The sequence below is a fragment of the Hyla sarda genome, chromosome 1 (genome assembly GCF_029499605.1).
Source record: "Hyla sarda isolate aHylSar1 chromosome 1, aHylSar1.hap1, whole genome shotgun sequence".
In the NCBI taxonomy this organism is placed as follows: Eukaryota; Metazoa; Chordata; class Amphibia; order Anura; family Hylidae; genus Hyla; species Hyla sarda.
The window spans coordinates 57,081,236-57,099,013 of record NC_079189.1 but is presented as its reverse complement, the minus strand read 5'-3'; the positions used below and the strand labels follow the sequence as shown (position 1 = coordinate 57,099,013).

At 50.4% G+C, this 17,778-nt stretch overlaps 1 protein-coding gene across 10 annotated transcripts in view; it reads right to left on the bottom strand.

The window, feature by feature from the left end:
* The window catches only part of JAKMIP1 (janus kinase and microtubule interacting protein 1), a 167,264-nt gene extending 149,860 nt beyond the window's left edge, over nt 1-17,404 (bottom strand). For all 10 annotated transcript variants that reach the window (XM_056555118.1, XM_056555111.1, XM_056555115.1 and 7 more), the window contains exon 1: nt 17,252-17,404. The gene's annotated coding sequence lies outside the window, so the exon portion shown is untranslated. The remainder of the gene's footprint in view (nt 1-17,251) is intronic.
* Between the last annotated feature and the right edge of the window lie 374 nt (nt 17,405-17,778).

Below are 17,778 nucleotides of genomic sequence, written 5' to 3'. Positions count from 1 at the left end.
GTCCACTTACCCGTCCGGAGGCTGCGGCGACGTTGATCGGCGGGCGGCGTCACGTGCGTCTGAAGAGGACGGCTGCCGGGATCCTACGGAAGCCGGTAAGTAGATCTGGAGGGCTACAGTCTGAGACCGTGGTCTCTAACTGTAGCCCTCCAGATGTTGCAAAACTACAACTCCCAGCATGCCCAGACAGCTGTTTGGGCATGCTGGAATATGTCGTTTTGCAACAGCTGGAGGGCTGCAGTTTGAGACCACTATACAGTGGTCTCTTAACTATATCCCTCCAGATGTTGCAAAACTACAACTCCTAGCATGCCCACATAGCTGTTTGTTGTCTGGGCATGCTGGGAGTTGTAGTTTTGCAACATTTGGAGGTCCACAGTTTGGAGATCACTGTGCAGTGGTCTAAAAACTGTAGCTCTCCAGATGTTGCAAAACTGCAATTCCCAGCATGCCCAGAAAGCAGACAGCTGTCTCGGCATGCTGGGAGTTGTAGTTGGGTACCTCCAGCTGTTGCATCACTACATCTCCCAGCATGCCCTTCGGTGATTAGTACAGGCTGGGAGTTGTAGTTTTGCAACAGCTGGAGGCACACTGGTTGGAAAATATTGAGTTAGGTAACAGAACCTAACTGAAGGTTTTCCAACCAGTGTGCCTCCAGCTGTTGAAAAACTACAACTCCCAGCATGCACGGTCTGTCAGTACATGCTGGGACTTGTAGTTTTGAAACAGCTGGAGGTTTGCCCCCCATGTGAACGTACAGGGTACATTCACATAGGCGGGTTTACAGTAAATTTCCTGCTTCAAGTTTGGGCTGCGGCAAATTATTCGCCGCAGTGCAAACTCCTAGCGGGAAATTCACCGTAACCCGCCAGTGTGAATGTACCCTAAAAACACTACACTACACTACACTAGCACCTAATAAAGGGTAAAACACTACATATACACCCCCTTACACTGTCCCCCCCCCCCCCCCCCCCGATAAACAATTTAAAATGTCTTGTACGGCAGGGTTTCCAAAACGGAGCATCCAGCTGTTGCAAAACAACAACTCCCAGCATTTCTGGACAGCCACTGACTGTCCAGGCATGCTGGGAGTTTAGCAACAGCTGGAGGCACCCTGTTTGGGAATCACTGGCATAGAATACCCCTATGTCCACCCCTATGCAATGCCTAATTTAGCCCTCAAATGCGCATGGTGCTCTCTTACTTCGGAGCCCTGTCGTATTTCAAGGAAACAGTTTAGGGCCACATATGGGGTATCTCCGTACTCGGGAGAAATTACACTACAAATTTTGGGGGGCGTTTTTTCCTTTTACCGCTTGTGGAAAGGAAAAGTTGGGGTCTACACCAGCCTGTTAGTGTAAAAAAAAAAAACATTTTACACTAACATGCTGGTGTTGCCCCATACTTTTTATTTCCACAAGCGGTAAAAGCTTGTACAGAAATACCCCAGATGTGGGCGTAAAATGCTCTGCGGGCACACAACAAGGCTCAGGAGTGAGAGCGCACCATGTACATTTGAGGCCTAAATTGGTGATTTGCACAGGGGTGGCTGATTTTACAGCGGTTCTGACAAACGCAAAAAAAAAAAAAATACCCACATGTGACCCCATTTTGGAAACTACACCCCTCACCGAACGTGACAAGGGGTATAGTGAGCCTGAACACCGCACAGGTGTTTGACGAATTTTCATTAAAGTTGGATGGGAAAATGAAAAAAATTATATTTTTTCACTAAAATGCTGGTGTTACCCTAAATTTTTCATTTTCACATCGGGAAATAGCCCCCCCAAATTTGTAACCCCATCTCTTCTGAGTAAGAACATACCCCATATGTGCTCTGCGGGCGAACTACAATGTTCAGAAGAGAAGGAGCGCCATTGGGATTTTGTAGAGAAAATTTGTCCGGAATTGAAAGCCACATGTGTTTACACAGCCCTCATAGTGCCAGAACAATGGACCCCCGACACATGTGACCCCATTTTGGAAACTACACCCCTCACGTAATGTAATAAGGGGTACATTGAGAATTTACGCCCCACAGGTGTCTGACAGATTTTTGGAAGTGGTCCGTAAAAATGAAAAATTTAATTTTTCATTTGCACAGCCCACTGTTCCAAAGATCTGTGGGGTGTAAATACTCACTGCACCCTTATTAAATTCTGTGAGGGGTGTAGTTTCCAAAATGGGGTCACATGTGGGGGGTTCCACTGTTCTGGCACCACGGGGGGCTTTGTAAACGCACATGGCCCCTGACTACCATTCCAAACTAATTCTCTTTCCAAAAGCTCAATGGCGCTCCTCCTCTTCTGAGCATTGTAGTTCGCCAGCAGAGCATTTTATGTCCTAACATGGGGTATTTCCATACTCAGAAGAAATGGGGTTACACATTTTGGGGGTCATTTTCTCCTATTACCCCTTGTAAAAATGTAAAATTTAGGGGGAAAACTGCATTTTAGTAAAAAAAAAAAAATAATTTTTCATTTACACATCCAACTTTAACGAAAAGTCGTCAAACACCTGTGGGGTGTTAAGGCTCAGCGGACCCCTTGTTACGTTCCTTGAGGGGTGTAGTTTCCAAAATAGTATGCCATGTGGGTATTTTTTGCTGTTCTGGCACCACAGGGGATTCCTAAATGCGACATGCCCCCAAAAAAACATTTCAGCAAAAGTTGCTTTCAAAAAGCCAAATGTGACTCCTTCTCTTCTGAGCATTGTAGTTCGCCCGCAAAGCATTTTATGTCCTAACATGTGGTATTTCCTTACTCAGAAGAGATGGGGTTACAAATTTGGGGGGGCATTTTCTCCCATTACCCTTTGTAAAAATTGTAAATTTGGGGGGAAAACTGCACTTTAGTGAAAAAATTTTTTTTTTCATTTACACATCCGACTTTAACGAAAAGTCGTCAAACACCTGTGGGGTGTTAAGGCTCACTGGACCCCTTGTTACGTGCCTTGAGGGGTCTAGTTTCCAAAATGGTATGCCATGTTGGGGTTTTCTGCTGTTCTGGCACCATAGGGGCTTCCTAAATGTGACATGCCCCCCAAAAACCATTTCAGCAAAATTCCCTCTCCAAAATCCTATTGTCGCTCCTTCCCTTCTGAGCCCTCTAGTGCACCCGTCGAACACTTGACATACACATATGAGGTATTTCCTTACTCGAGAGAAATTGGGTTATAAATTTTGGGGGGATTTTTCATCTATTACCCCTTGTAAAAATTCAAAAACTGGGTCTACAAGAACATGCGAGTGTAAAAAATGAAGATTTTGAATTTTCTCCTTCACTTTGCTGCTATTCCTGTGAAACACCTAAAGGGTTAACACACTTACTGAATGTCATTTTGAATAAATACTTTGAGGGGTGCAGTTTTTATAATGGGGTCATTTGTGGGGTATTTCTAATATGAAGGCCCTTCAAATCCACTTCAAAACTGAACTGGTCCCTGAAAAATTCCGATTTTGAAAATTTTGTGAAAAATTGGAAAATTGCTGCTGAACTTTGAAGCCCTCTGATGTCTTCCAAAAGTAAAAACATGTCAATTTTATGATGCAAACATAAAGTAGACATATTGTATATGTGAATCAATGTATAATTTATTTGGAATATCCATTTTCCTTACAAGCAGAGAGCTTCAAAGTTAAAAAAATGCAAAATTTTCAATTTTTTCATCAAATTTTGGAATTTTTCACCAAGAAATGATGCAAGTATCGACAAAATTTTACCACTAACATAAAGTAGAATATGTCACGAAAAAACTATCTCGGAATCAGAATGAAAGGTAAAAGCATCCCAGAGTTATTAATGCTTGAAGTGACAGTGGTCAGATGTTCAAAAAATGGCCGGGTCCTTAAGGTATATTTGGGCTGGGTCCTTAAGGGGTTAAAGCGGGCGCTTTAAATCAATGCACTGCAGGGCTTTTGCGGTGCCATAAACTGCTGCCGCCACCCGCTTCTCTCCCCCTGCCTGTCCGAGGGTCCTGAGACCTATCACCGCCACCGCTCGCCTTGACGCACAGCACCTAGGGGTGCCTCCAGCTTTTGCAAAACTACTAATCCCAGCAGCCGTTGGCTGTCCGGGCATGCTGGGAGTAGTAGTTTTGCAACAGCTGGAGGGCCTACTGTAGGTATAGTATATTATACAGACCCCTGTCCATCCCAGAACCCTGACTCACCTTCCCAGTTGCTGCAGGGACCGTCCAGGGAGGGTGGTCCGGGCCATCCATCCTTCCTGTAGTGTCCGGCGGCATTCCGGGTGGAGGGTGAACCGGTCCGGGCTGTCCTTCTCCGGGGGTGCTCTTCTCCACTCCGGGCAGGCTCCGGCCTAGTAACGCTGCATAGACGCCGCTGCGCGGCGACGCACCTGACGTCACGGCGTAGCGGCGTCTATGCAGCGTACTAGGCCGGAGCCTGCCCGGAGTGGAGAAGAGGACCCCCGGAGAAGGACAGCCCGGAACGGTTCACCCTCCACCCGGAATGCCGCCGGACACTACAGGAAGGATGGATGGCCCAGACCACCCCCATTACGGGTAAGTTTAATTTTTTTTATTGACTCGGAGGGTGGTGGAGGGGCCCGACCAGTATAGCGGTATGGGCAAAAATCCATACCATGGGAGAAAAAAAAAACGGTATCCGGTTCATACCGGTATACCGCCCAGCACTACGGTGGGGGGTGCGACGTGGTGCGGTGGGTCGGGGGCGGTCGCGGTGCGGCGGGGGGCGGTCGCGGTCGCGGTGCGGTGGGGGCGGTGTGGGTGGCGGGGCATTATCGGCCATACCGATAATCGGTCGATCCCTAGTAGATCAACCAACTAGGAAACTAGCTAGTAGTATTAAATCATTGAACTGCATTGGCTTCTGCGGGGCAAGAGTCCTGCTGCCAGTGCCCGATTCCCTCCCCATCCCCAATTGTATAGTTACATGTCCTGGGGACCATGCTTATTCAGGCTCCAGCGGCGTCCTGCTCGGTCACTGTACGCCGCGCACTGATGAGTGACGTTGCGTTGAGGACGTCACTCGTCATTGCGCAGGGCACAGTGACAGCGCAGGATGCCGCCAGAGCCTGAAGGAGCGCGGTCCCCAGGACATAACTATAAAACCAGGGATAGGGAGGGAATCGGGCAGTGGTAGCGGGACTCTGGCCCCGCAGAAGCCGCTGCAGTTCAATTATTTAAAGCACCCGCTTTAAATCATTGAACTGCAGCGGCTTCTGCGGGGCCAAAAGCAGTTTATCGGCGTATAACACGTAGACAGACTTTAGGCTAAAAATTTTTGCCTAAAAAATGTGTTATATTCCGATAAATACACTAATTCCGCTTGGAATTTCTGTAGTGTGAATGGGTCCTAAGCTTTTAAAGCTGATGAGCAGGGGATGTAAGGGACCTCAATACTGTTCCTTCTATATCAAGTGCTTCAAAGGAAAAGCAAATAAATAATAAAATACAGTAAACCCCCAACATACAATGGCCCCGACATACAATAGTTTCAAATTACAGTGCCTCTGTATGTCAGGACCATCGCAAAAACGGCTATTTGATGGAGCCGACTGCTGTAGCTGCCGAAAGGCCATTTAATGGGCCCAAATCTGCCACTGCCGAACATACATTAAACGCAGTACTGTAACAGCCACAGTGAGTCTCCCTTACTCACTGTGTCTTAACATTGGTCCCTGGCTCCACAGCATTCCACCCTTTTCACTGCCCCTCAGTGATCTCCAATTAGCTCGCAGCTTCATGATGCAGGCGCCCAATGAGCTGCTGGTCGGCTCTTCCTCGTATCACATTCTAGACATTAGAGGTCCAAGAGTGACGACCGTGCAGCCCCAGCCCCAATGAGGATCGTGCAGCCCCAGCCCCAATGAGGACCGTGCAGCCCCAGCCCCAATGAGGATCGTGCAGCCCCAGCACCACTGAGGATCGTGCAGCCCCAGCCCCAATGAGGATCGTGCAGCCCCAGTCCCACTGAGGATCCTGCAGGCCCCGTCCCACTGAGGATCGTGCAGCCCCAGCACCACTGAAGATCGTGCAGCCCCAGCACCACTGAGGATCGTGCAGCCCCAGTCCCACTGAGGATCGTGCAGCCCCAGTCCCACTGAGGATCGTGCAGCCCCAGCACCACTGAAGATCGTGCAGCCCCAGCACCACTGAGGATCGTGCAGCCCCAGTCCCACTGAGGATCGTGCAGCCCCAGTCCCACTGAGGATTGTGCAGCCCCAGCACCACTGAAGATCGTGCAGCCCCAGCACCACTGAGGATCGTGCAGCCCCAGTCCCACTGAGGATCGTGCAGCCCCAGCACCACTGAAGATCGTGCAGCCCCAGTACCACTGAGGATCGTGCAGCCCCAGTCCCACTGAGGATCGTGCAGCCCCAGTCCCACTGAGGATCTTGCAGCCCCAGCACCACTGAAGATCGTGCAGCCCCAGCACCACTGAGGATCGTGCAGCCCCAGTCCCACTGAGGATCGTGCAGCCCCAGTCCCACTGAGGATCGTGCAGCCCCAGTCCCACTGAGGATCGTGCAGCCCCAGCACCACTGAAGATCGTGCAGCCCCAGCACCACTGAGGATCGTGCAGCCCCAGTCCCACTGAGGATCGTGCAGCCCCAGTCCCACTGAGGATCGTGCAGCCCCAGTCCCACTGAGGATCGTGCAGCCCCAGCACCACTGAAGATCGTGCAGCCCCAGCACCACTGAGGATCGTGCAGCCCAAGTCCCACTGAGGATCGTGCAGCCCCAGCACCACTGAGGATCATGCAGCCCCAGTCCCACTGAGGATCGTGCAGCCCCAGCACCACTGAGGATCGTGCAGCCCCAGTCCCACTGAAGATCGTGCAGCCCCAGCACCACTGAGGATCGTGCAGCCCCAGCACCCCTGAGGATCGTGCAGCCCCAGTCCCACTGAGGATCGTGCAGCCCCAGTCCCACTGAGAATCGTGCAGCCCCAGCACCACTGAGGGTCGTGCAGCCCCAGCACCACTGAGGATCGTGCAGCCCCAGCCCCAATTAGGATCGTGCAGCCCCAGCCCCAATGAGGATCTTGCAGCCCCAGCCCCAATGAGGATCATGCAGCCCCAGCAGGCGGGTGCCAGGATTTTTGTCACCCTAGGCAAAAGCCAATTTTGCCACCCCCTTGACTCCACCCACTGGCCTGCACTTTGACAAGACCAACCTTACTACAGGGGTGACACACTGTAACAAGCCCCCTCCTCATGTAATTAGCTTACTACTGTGGTGACACACTGTAACAAACCTCCTCCTCATGTTGCTGGCAGAGCAAGTGGTTTGGATGCTGATTGTCTAACTTTCTTGTGGCAGGCAGAGCAGTGCCCTCATTAAGAGGGCGCTCTAGGGGGCTGCCTATTATGCCTATAGGCAAAGCCGGCTCTGAGCCCCAGTATCAGTCCCACAGTGCAGATACTGTATGTAAAATCACACATCACACAGTGATCTCCAATTAGCTCGCAGCTTCATGATGCAGGCGCCCAATGAGCTGCTGGTCGGCTCTTCCTCGTATCACATTCTAGACATTAGAGGTCCAAGAGTGACGACCGTGCAGCCCCAGCCCCAATGAGGATCGTGCAGCCCCAGTCCCACTGAGGATCCTGCAGGCCCCGTCCCACTGAGGATCGTGCAGCCCCAGCACCACTGAAGATCGTGCAGCCCCAGCACCACTGAGGATCGTGCAGCCCCAGTCCCACTCAGGATCGTGCAGCCCCAGTCCCACTGAGGATCGTGCAGCCCCAGCACCACTGAAGATCGTGCAGCCCCAGCACCACTGAGGATCGTGCAGCCCCAGTCCCACTGAGGATCGTGCAGCCCCAGTCCCACTGAGGATTGGGCAGCCCCAGCACCACTGAAGATCGTGCAGCCCCAGCACCACTGAGGATCGTGCAGCCCCAGTCCCACTGAGGATCGTGCAGCCCCAGCACCACTGAAGATCGTGCAGCCCCAGTACCACTGAGGATCGTGCAGCCCCAGTCCCACTGAAGATCGTGCAGCCCCAGCACCACTGAGGATCGTGCAGCCCCAGCACCCCTGAGGATCGTGCAGCCCCAGTCCCACTGAGGATCGTGCAGCCCCAGTCCCACTGAGAATCGTGCAGCCCCAGCACCACTGAGGGTCGTGCAGCCCCAGCACCACTGAGGATCGTGCAGCCCCAGCCCCAATTAGGATCGTGCAGCCCCAGCCCCAATGAGGATCTTGCAGCCCCAGCCCCAATGAGGATCATGCAGCCCCAGCAGGCGGGTGCCAGGATTTTTGTCACCCTAGGCAAAAGCCAATTTTGCCACCCCCTTGACTCCACCCACTGGCCTGCACTTTGACAAGACCAACCTTACTACAGGGGTGACACACTGTAACAAGCCCCCTCCTCATGTAATTAGCTTACTACTGTGGTGACACACTGTAACAAACCTCCTCCTCATGTTGCTGGCAGAGCAAGTGGTTTGGATGCTGATTGTCTAACTTTCTTGTGGCAGGCAGAGCAGTGCCCTCATTAAGAGGGCGCTCTAGGGGGCTGCCTATTATGCCTATAGGCAAAGCCGGCCCTGAGCCCCAGTATCAGTCCCACAGTGCAGATACTGTATGTAAAATCACACATCACACACAGTACACTTTACAGGTCATACAATACACCCTATACACTTTTTTCCTGTCCCCATGTATTGGTAAACTATAAGTCCCAGCATGGTGTTGTGAAGGAATACATTGACTGCTCCAAATTGGATCTGTTTTGGATCTGACAGTGGTCGGTTCGAGTATGGAGGCTTCTTGGTGAGCACTTTAATCCTGCCTTAGCTGTGAAGTGACATACTGCCCCAACTGCTGGTGTGATGATCTGGGGACAACGCATACAGGGACACCAACAGCTCAGCCATAGGTGCAGGACATCCTGAGGCCACATGTGTTACCTCATGGCAGACTTCCAAAAATGATAATGCTCACCCAGACACAGCAAGGGTTTTCCATAAATATGTCTGCCACATTGCACCATTTCCACAAGATTTATCACCAATTGGGCATTTATGGTGAGCCAGCTTTAGAAATCTATGTGCAGGATTTATAGGCCCATATATGGCAAATATACTGTACCTGTATGCCTCCATGACCCAAGGTATCTTATCTTGTATCCAGGTTAGGGTGGGTTCATATCCCTGCCAGACCCGCACCACATCCCAATCATTTAAATGAGCAGGCCAGAGTGAGATTGTGACTCCGGTTGGCTCATTTCTGCACCATATCAATTTTATTATCAGACTGAAAATCACGGCATGCCGGATGGCTAAAATATGGTGTTAAAGGACATCTGCAGCTTTGATCCGACTGCTGGGACCCCCGCGATCTCCCAAACAGGGCCCCGGAATTACCGCGCTGTGCTGCTAATGCGCGTAGCGTTGACCGTAAGGTCGGCGGTATGCCCCCTCCCACTGAATCCCCACCTCTCCCATAGAACTACATGGAGGAGGCAGAGATGTCAGCAGAGAGCAGTGTTGCCAGACAGAAAACAACAACTCAACTTCAGCAGCTGATAATTATTGAAAGGATTAAGATTTTTTAATAAAAGTAATTTACAAATCTGTTTAACTTTCTGGCACCAATTGATTTAAAAACATAAATGTTTTCCAGTGGAGTACCCCTTTAAGGCCTGTATGGATCTGTACAACAGTTCCCATAGAATTATAAATGGGCCCTAACTGTACCTTCACCTGCCCAAAAAAACAGCAGACAGAGGTTTTATTTTCTTATAGATTTTAAATGAATCTGTGAGAAAAAGCTCTTGATGTGCTACATCGCATCCAAATTGCAGAGCTATTCTCTAGGGTTGAATACGGTAGGCGCACCATATGGCGGTATATGGAGTGCTTACAGGTCTCTGATGAGCGTACACGAGCCCTTAAATGACACATTTTCTGCAAAAGCATTTTCTTAAATTAAACAACAGATACAGCTAAACCTCTCTTAAAGATCCCCTCTTAGAGAAGACCACCCTTATCCAGACCAGATTTTTTCATGTTAAATTTTCAGTCAACCGGACGTAATGCATAGCGGCCATAAACTGTTTCATAAAAAAAAAACTTATGAAACCGCACAGTAAACCGTGCCCAAAGACTTCCCATTCAAAACCGTATGCACCATAATGTATACGGTTGTCTCCGTTTTTCAAACCATGCGGTTTTTTCCCTTTTTTTTTCCTGACAGAAAACTGTGGCCTACCACGGTTTTTTGTCCGATTAAAAAAAAAACATATTTTAATCGTATACGGTTATTTTAACATAGGACTCTACGAGAACCGTAAGTGTTTACGGTTCAGTATGGTTTTGTCTATCCGATTTTTTTATGAAATTATAATATTTTAACAAAATAATACGAATTTCAATAGAACAACTGTAACTTTATTAAATAAAGGTGGAATAGACAAAGAAAATAGAGATTTTTCATGCTAAAAACCGTATTCAACCGTATGTAACCGGACTACAAATTTGTAACCGTTTACGGTTTTAAACCGTACACGGTAGATTTTTTTGTGAATATGGTTGAATATGGTTTGATCCATTTTTTGTAAGGCTACATTCATATCTCGTTTTTGCAATACGGTTCCGTATCAGTTTTTTTGTAAAAAAACATATGTCTCAAAACCGGACTGAACCGTATGCAACCGTATACAACCGTATATGTTACGCCGAGCGCTCCGGGTCCCCGCTCCTCCCCGGAGCGCTCGCTACACTCTCGCTACTGCAGCGCTCCGGTCAGATCCACTGACCCGGTGCGCTGCGATACCGCCTCCAGCCGGGATGCGATTCGCGATGCGGGTGGCGCCCGCTCGCGATGCGCACCCCGGCTCCCGTACCTGACTCGCTCTCCGTCGGTCCTGTCCCGGCGCGCGCGGCCCCGCTCCCTAGGGCGCGCGCGCGCCGGGTCTCTGCGATTTAAAGGGCCACTGCGCCGCTGATTGGCGCAAGTGGTTCTAATTAGTGTGTTCACCTGTGCACTCCCTATGTATACCTCACTTCCCCTGCACTCCCTCGCCGGATCTTGTTGCCATTGTGCCAGTGAAAGCGTTTCCTTGTGTGTTCCTAGCCTGTGTTCCAGACCTCCTGCCGTTGCCCCTGACTACGATCCTTGCTGCCTGCCCCGACCTTCTGCTACGTCCGACCTTGCTTCTGTCTACTCCCTTGTACCGCGCCTATCTTCAGCAGTCAGAGAGGTTGAGCCGTTGCTAGTGGATACGACCTGGTCACTACCGCCGCAGCAAGACCATCCCGCTTTGCGGCGGGCTCTGGTGAAAACCAGTAGTGACTTAGAACCGGTCCACTAGCACGGTCCACGCCAATCCCTCTCTGGCACAGAGGATCCACCTCCTGCCAGCCGGCATCGTGACAGTAGATCCGGCCCCTCAAGAGAGGACACGACGCCGCATGGAGAATCTCTGCCTGTACTGTGCCGGTACCGAACACTTCCTGAAGGATTGTCCTATCCGTCCTCCCCGCCTGGAAAGACGTACGCTGACTCCGCACAAAGGTGAGACAGTCCTTGATGTCAACTCTGCTTCTCCACGTCTTACTGTGCCTGTGCGGATATCTGCCTCTACCTTCTCCTTCTCTACTATGGCCTTCTTGGATTCCGGATCTGCAGGAAATTTTATTTTGGCCTCTCTCATCAACAGGTTCAACATCCCGGTGACCAGTCTCGCCAGACCCCTCTACATCAATTGTGTTAACAATGAAAGATTGGACTGTACCATACGTTTCCGCACGGAGCCCCTCCTAATGTGCATCGGACCTCATCACGAGAAAATTGAGTTTTTGGTCCTCCCCAATTGCACTTCCGAAATTCTCCTCGGACTACCCTGGCTTCAACACCATTCCCCAACCCTGGATTGGTCCACTGGGGAGATCAAGAGTTGGGGTTCCTCTTGTTTCAAGGACTGCCTTAAACCGGTTCCCAGTTCTCCTTGCCGTGACCCTGTGGTTCCCCCTGTAACCGGTCTCCCTAAGGCCTATATGGACTTTGCGGATGTTTTTTGCAAAAAACAAGCTGAGACTCTACCTCCTCACAGGCCTTATGACTGTCCTATTGACCTCCTCCCGGGCACTACTCCACCCCGGGGCAGAATTTATCCTCTCTCTGCCCCAGAGACTCTTGCTATGTCTGAGTACATCCAGGAAAATTTAAAAAAGGGCTTTATCCGCAAATCCTCCTCTCCTGCCGGAGCCGGATTTTTCTTTGTGTCCAAAAAAGATGGCTCCCTACGTCCTTGCATTGACTACCGCGGTCTTAATAAAATCACGGTAAAGAACCGCTACCCCCTACCTCTCATCTCTGAACTCTTTGATCGCCTCCAAGGTGCCCACATCTTTACCAAACTGGACTTAAGAGGTGCTTATAATCTCATCCGCATCAGAGAGGGGGATGAATGGAAAACGGCATTTAACACTAGAGATGGACACTTTGAGTATCTGGTCATGCCCTTTGGCCTGTGCAACGCCCCTGCCGTCTTCCAAGACTTTGTTAATGAAATTTTTCGTGATCTCTTATATTCCTGTGTTGTTGTGTATCTGGACGATATCCTGATTTTTTCTGCCAACCTAGAAGAACACCGCCAGCATGTCCGCATGGTTCTTCAGAGACTTCGTGACAATCAACTTTATGCCAAAATGGAGAAATGTCTGTTTGAATGTCAATCTCTTCCTTTCCTAGGATACTTGGTCTCTGGCCAGGGACTACAAATGGATCCAGACAAACTCTCTGCCGTCTTAGATTGGCCACGCCCCTCCGGACTCCGTGCTATCCAACGTTTTTTGGGGTTCGCCAATTATTACAGACAATTTATTCCATATTTTTCTACCATTGTGGCTCCTATCGTGGCTTTAACCAAAAAGAATGCCAATCCTAAGTCATGGCCTCCTCAAGCGGAAGACGCCTTTAAACAGCTCAAGTCTGCCTTTTCTTCGGCTCCCGTGCTCTCCAGACCTGACCCATCTAAACCCTTCCTATTGGAGGTTGATGCCTCCTCAGTAGGAGCTGGAGCGGTCCTTCTACAAAAAAATTCTTCCGGGCATGCTGTTACTTGTGGGGTTTTTTCTAGGACCTTATCTCCGGCGGAGAGGAACTACTCCATCGGGGATCGAGAGCTACTAGCCATTAAATTAGCACTTGAGGAATGGAGGCATCTGCTGGAGGGATCAAGATTTCCAGTTATTATTTACACCGATCACAAGAACCTCTCCTATCTCCAGTCTGCCCAACGGCTGAATCCTCGCCAGGCCAGGTGGTCTCTGTTCTTTGCCCGATTTAATTTTGAAATTCACTTTCGGCCTGCCGATAAGAACATTAGGGCCGATGCTCTCTCTCGTTCCTCGGATGCCTCGGAAGTAGAGCTCTCTCCGCAACACATCATTCCTCCTGACTGCCTGATCTCCACTTCTCCAGCCTCCATCAGGCAAACTCCTCCAGGGAAGACCTTCGTCTCTCCACGCCAACGCCTCGGAATCCTCAAATGGGGTCACTCCTCCCATCTCGCAGGTCATGCGGGCATCAAGAAATCCGTGCAACTCATCTCTCGTTTCTATTGGTGGCCGACTCTGGAGACGGATGTTGTGGATTTTGTGCGAGCCTGCACTGTCTGTGCCCGGGATAAGACTCCTCGCCAGAAGCCCGCTGGTCTTCTTCATCCTCTGCCTGTCCCCGAACAGCCTTGGTCTCTGATTGGTATGGACTTTATTACAGACTTACCCCCATCCCGTGGCAACACTGTTGTTTGGGTGGTCGTTGATCGATTCTCCAAGATGGCACATTTCATCCCTCTTCCTGGTCTTCCTTCAGCGCCTCAGTTGGCAAAACAATTTTTTGTACACATTTTTCGTCTTCACGGGTTGCCCACGCAGATCGTCTCGGACAGAGGCGTCCAATTCGTGTCAAAATTCTGGAGGGCTCTCTGTAAACAACTCAAGATTAAATTAAACTTTTCTTCTGCCTATCATCCTCAATCCAATGGGCAAGTAGAAAGAATTAACCAGGTCCTGGGTGATTATTTACGGCATTTTGTTTCCTCCCGCCAGGATGACTGGGCAGATCTTCTACCATGGGCCGAATTCTCGTATAACTTCAGAGTCTCTGAATCTTCCTCCAAATCCCCATTTTTCGTGGTGTACGGCCGTCACCCTCTTCCCCCCCTCCCTACTCCCTTGCCCTCTGGTTTGCCCGCTGTGGATGAAATATCTCGTGATCTTTCCACCATATGGAAAGAGACCCAAAATTCTCTCTTACAGGCTTCATCACGCATGAAGAAGTTTGCTGATAAGAAAAGAAGAGCTCCCCCCATTTTTTCTCCTGGAGACAAGGTATGGCTCTCCGCTAAATATGTCCGCTTCCGTGTCCCTAGCTACAAATTGGGACCACGTTATCTTGGTCCTTTCAAAATTTTGTGCCAGATTAATCCTGTCTCTTACAAACTTCTTCTTCCTCCTTCTCTTCGTATTCCTAATGCCTTTCACGTTTCTCTTCTTAAACCACTCATCATCAACCGTTTCTCTCCCAAACTTGTTTCTCCCACTCCTGTTTCCGGCTCCTCGGACATCTTCTCCGTAAAGGAGATACTGGCCTCCAAGAAGGTCAGAGGGAAAACTTTTTTTTTGGTCGATTGGGAGGGTTGTGGTCCTGAAGAGAGATCCTGGGAACCTGAGGACAATATCCTAGACAAAAGTCTGCTCCTCAGGTTCTCAGGCTCTAAGAAGAGGGGGAGACCCAAGGGGGGGGGTACTGTTACGCCGAGCGCTCCGGGTCCCCGCTCCTCCCCGGAGCGCTCGCTACACTCTCGCTACTGCAGCGCTCCGGTCAGATCCACTGACCCGGTGCGCTGCGATACCGCCTCCAGCCGGGATGCGATTCGCGATGCGGGTGGCGCCCGCTCGCGATGCGCACCCCGGCTCCCGTACCTGACTCGCTCTCCGTCGGTCCTGTCCCGGCACGCGCGGCCCCGCTCCCTAGGGCGCGCGCGCGCCGGGTCTCTGCGATTTAAAGGGCCACTGCGCCGCTGATTGGCGCAAGTGGTTCTAATTAGTGTGTTCACCTGTGCACTCCCTATGTATACCTCACTTCCCCTGCACTCCCTCGCCGGATCTTGTTGCCATTGTGCCAGTGAAAGCGTTTCCTTGTGTGTTCCTAGCCTGTGTTCCAGACCTCCTGCCGTTGCCCCTGACTACGATCCTTGCTGCCTGCCCCGACCTTCTGCTACGTCCGACCTTGCTTCTGTCTACTCCCTTGTACCGCGCCTATCTTCAGCAGTCAGAGAGGTTGAGCCGTTGCTAGTGGATACGACCTGGTCACTACCGCCGCAGCAAGACCATCCCGCTTTGCGGCGGGCTCTGGTGAAAACCAGTAGTGACTTAGAACCGGTCCACTAGCACGGTCCACGCCAATCCCTCTCTGGCACAGAGGATCCACCTCCTGCCAGCCGGCATCGTGACAGTATAGACCTCTGTACGGTTTTAAACCGTATACGGTTTGAAAACGGATGTCCGGTTGCATACAGTTTAATAAGTTTTTTGAAAAAGAAAAAAAAAGGATACGGTTTTATGTTTGTCCTTAATTAAATAAAGTTCTTCTTGTTCGATTTGTGGGAAGAACTTTCGGCGTGCACTGCGCATGTGCAAACTGCAAAACCGTATTGTGCAAACCTGGATGGAACCGTACGCACATACGGTTCAGTCCGGTTCCCATAGACCACCATTTAAAAAAACAAAAACGTATACAGCAGGGGTCAGGTCCTGGGAAAAAAAGGGTGGGAACTCACCCTGGTCCAGCTAATGGGAACGTGTTCCTACTGTAGAAAAAGTGCAGGAACTCAGTTCCCACACGTTCCTGCAGGACTTGAGCCCTGGTATACGGGTTGTATCCGGCTTTTCACCCGGACATAAAACTGTAGTAGACTACCGTTTTGTGTACGGGAAAAAAACGATAAAACTGTAAATGACGCAAAACGTACACAACCTGATGCTACGGTCGGCATACGGTATTTTATGGAATGTCTATACATACGGTTTGCAATACGGTTCCATACGTTTTTTTCACTGAAACCGGATACGGAAACCGTATTGCAAAAACTAGATGTGAATGCTGGGTTCACACCACGTTTTGTTAAATACGGCTCCCGTATACGTCTGGGAGGAGGAGGGGCGGGGCTTAATCGCGGCGCCCGCACTCAGCCGTATTCGGGAACCGTATTTAATGTATGTCTATGAGCCGACCGGAGTGAACCGCAGCCTCCGGTCGGCTGCTTTTTCGGCCGTATGCGGTTTCCCGACCGCAGGCAAAAACGTGGTCGACCACGTTTTTGCCTGCGGTCGGGAAACCGCATACGGCCAAAAATGACGCCGACCGGAGGCTGCGGTTCACTCCGGTCGGCTCATAGACATACATTAAATACGGTTCCCGAATACGGCTGAGTGCGGGCGCCGCGATTAAGCCCCGCCCCTCCTCCTCCCAGCCGTATACGGGAGCCGTATTTAAACGTGGTGTGAACCCAGCCTAATTCGGTTTTCTAGAAAAAAAAAAACGGATCAAAAAACTGTATAGCAAAATCGTGGTGTGAACCTACCCTAACAGGTGCATATAAAGCCGGCTATACTGCTAGGCTCTCCCCGTACGTCAGCGATTCCCCCGGCGGTGGCAAAACTACAACTCCCAGCATGCCCGGACAGCCTTCGGCTGTCCGGGCATGCTGGGAGTTGTAGTTTTGCCACCGCTGGAGGCACAATGGTTGGGAAACACCGCCGTATGTCATCCATTTACTCAGCCCTATTCACACCACACCCTCAGCTCATAGCAATAAACAAGTCTGCATTTTCCTTATCTCCGCCGGACACACGTCCTGGCATCTCATCCTGCAAAATAATACCGTACATACGTGATGCCAAGAATACTATGGCATTATATAGTAAATGCTACACAGACACTATAGACCCAGTGCAGCTAAGCAGGTTTTGCAGGCATCTGGCTCTCAACCCCAGTGAAGGGTTAAGGGTGGGTCCCTTCTCCTGCCCATCTGCTGGTAGTGAGGGCATGGAGATGGCACACACACACACAGATGCCACATTACCCAGCAATGACATACAGATGTACAGAAAGGCATCCTACCATAGCAATGTATATATGGATTCCACCTTAGTGAGCAGGGGAGGATGGCAATGCAGGAGCAGCATGCACAGCCAAGCACACTAGACACCCATCCCCCTGGCACAGACAGGTTGGCACTTACAGGGAATGCTGCAGGTCTGCTGGCCGTCACAGTAATTGGGATACACGGAGCAGTGGATCTGATCCCTCCATTCACCATCCCGTCAGGAGGAGCTGTCTCTGGACTTGGTGCTGCAGTGCTGTCTGTGCTCAGTGCCGGGGAAGCAGCAGAGCATGCACCACGTGTTTCTCCATAGAAGGCTGTCAGGGCGCTAACAGCGACATCTAGCGGCCACATTGTAATATTACACCCTAAGGTGTTTTGGCTTTTTGTCCATCTGCTGTCAGTGTTTCCCAACCAGTGTGCCTTCAGCTGTTGCAAAACTGCAACTCCCAGCATGCCCAGACAGCCAAAGGCTCTCTATATATTTTACTGTAGTATTTTTCATTACATTTTTTTTTTAGTTTTGCAATTTGTGAACTGATCCTATAAATATTTATGATAGGCACTGACAGTCACATAGCACAGTGTTTCCCAACCAGTGTACCTCCAGCTGTTGCAAAACTACAACTCTCAGCATGCCTGGACAGTCAAAGGCTCTATATATA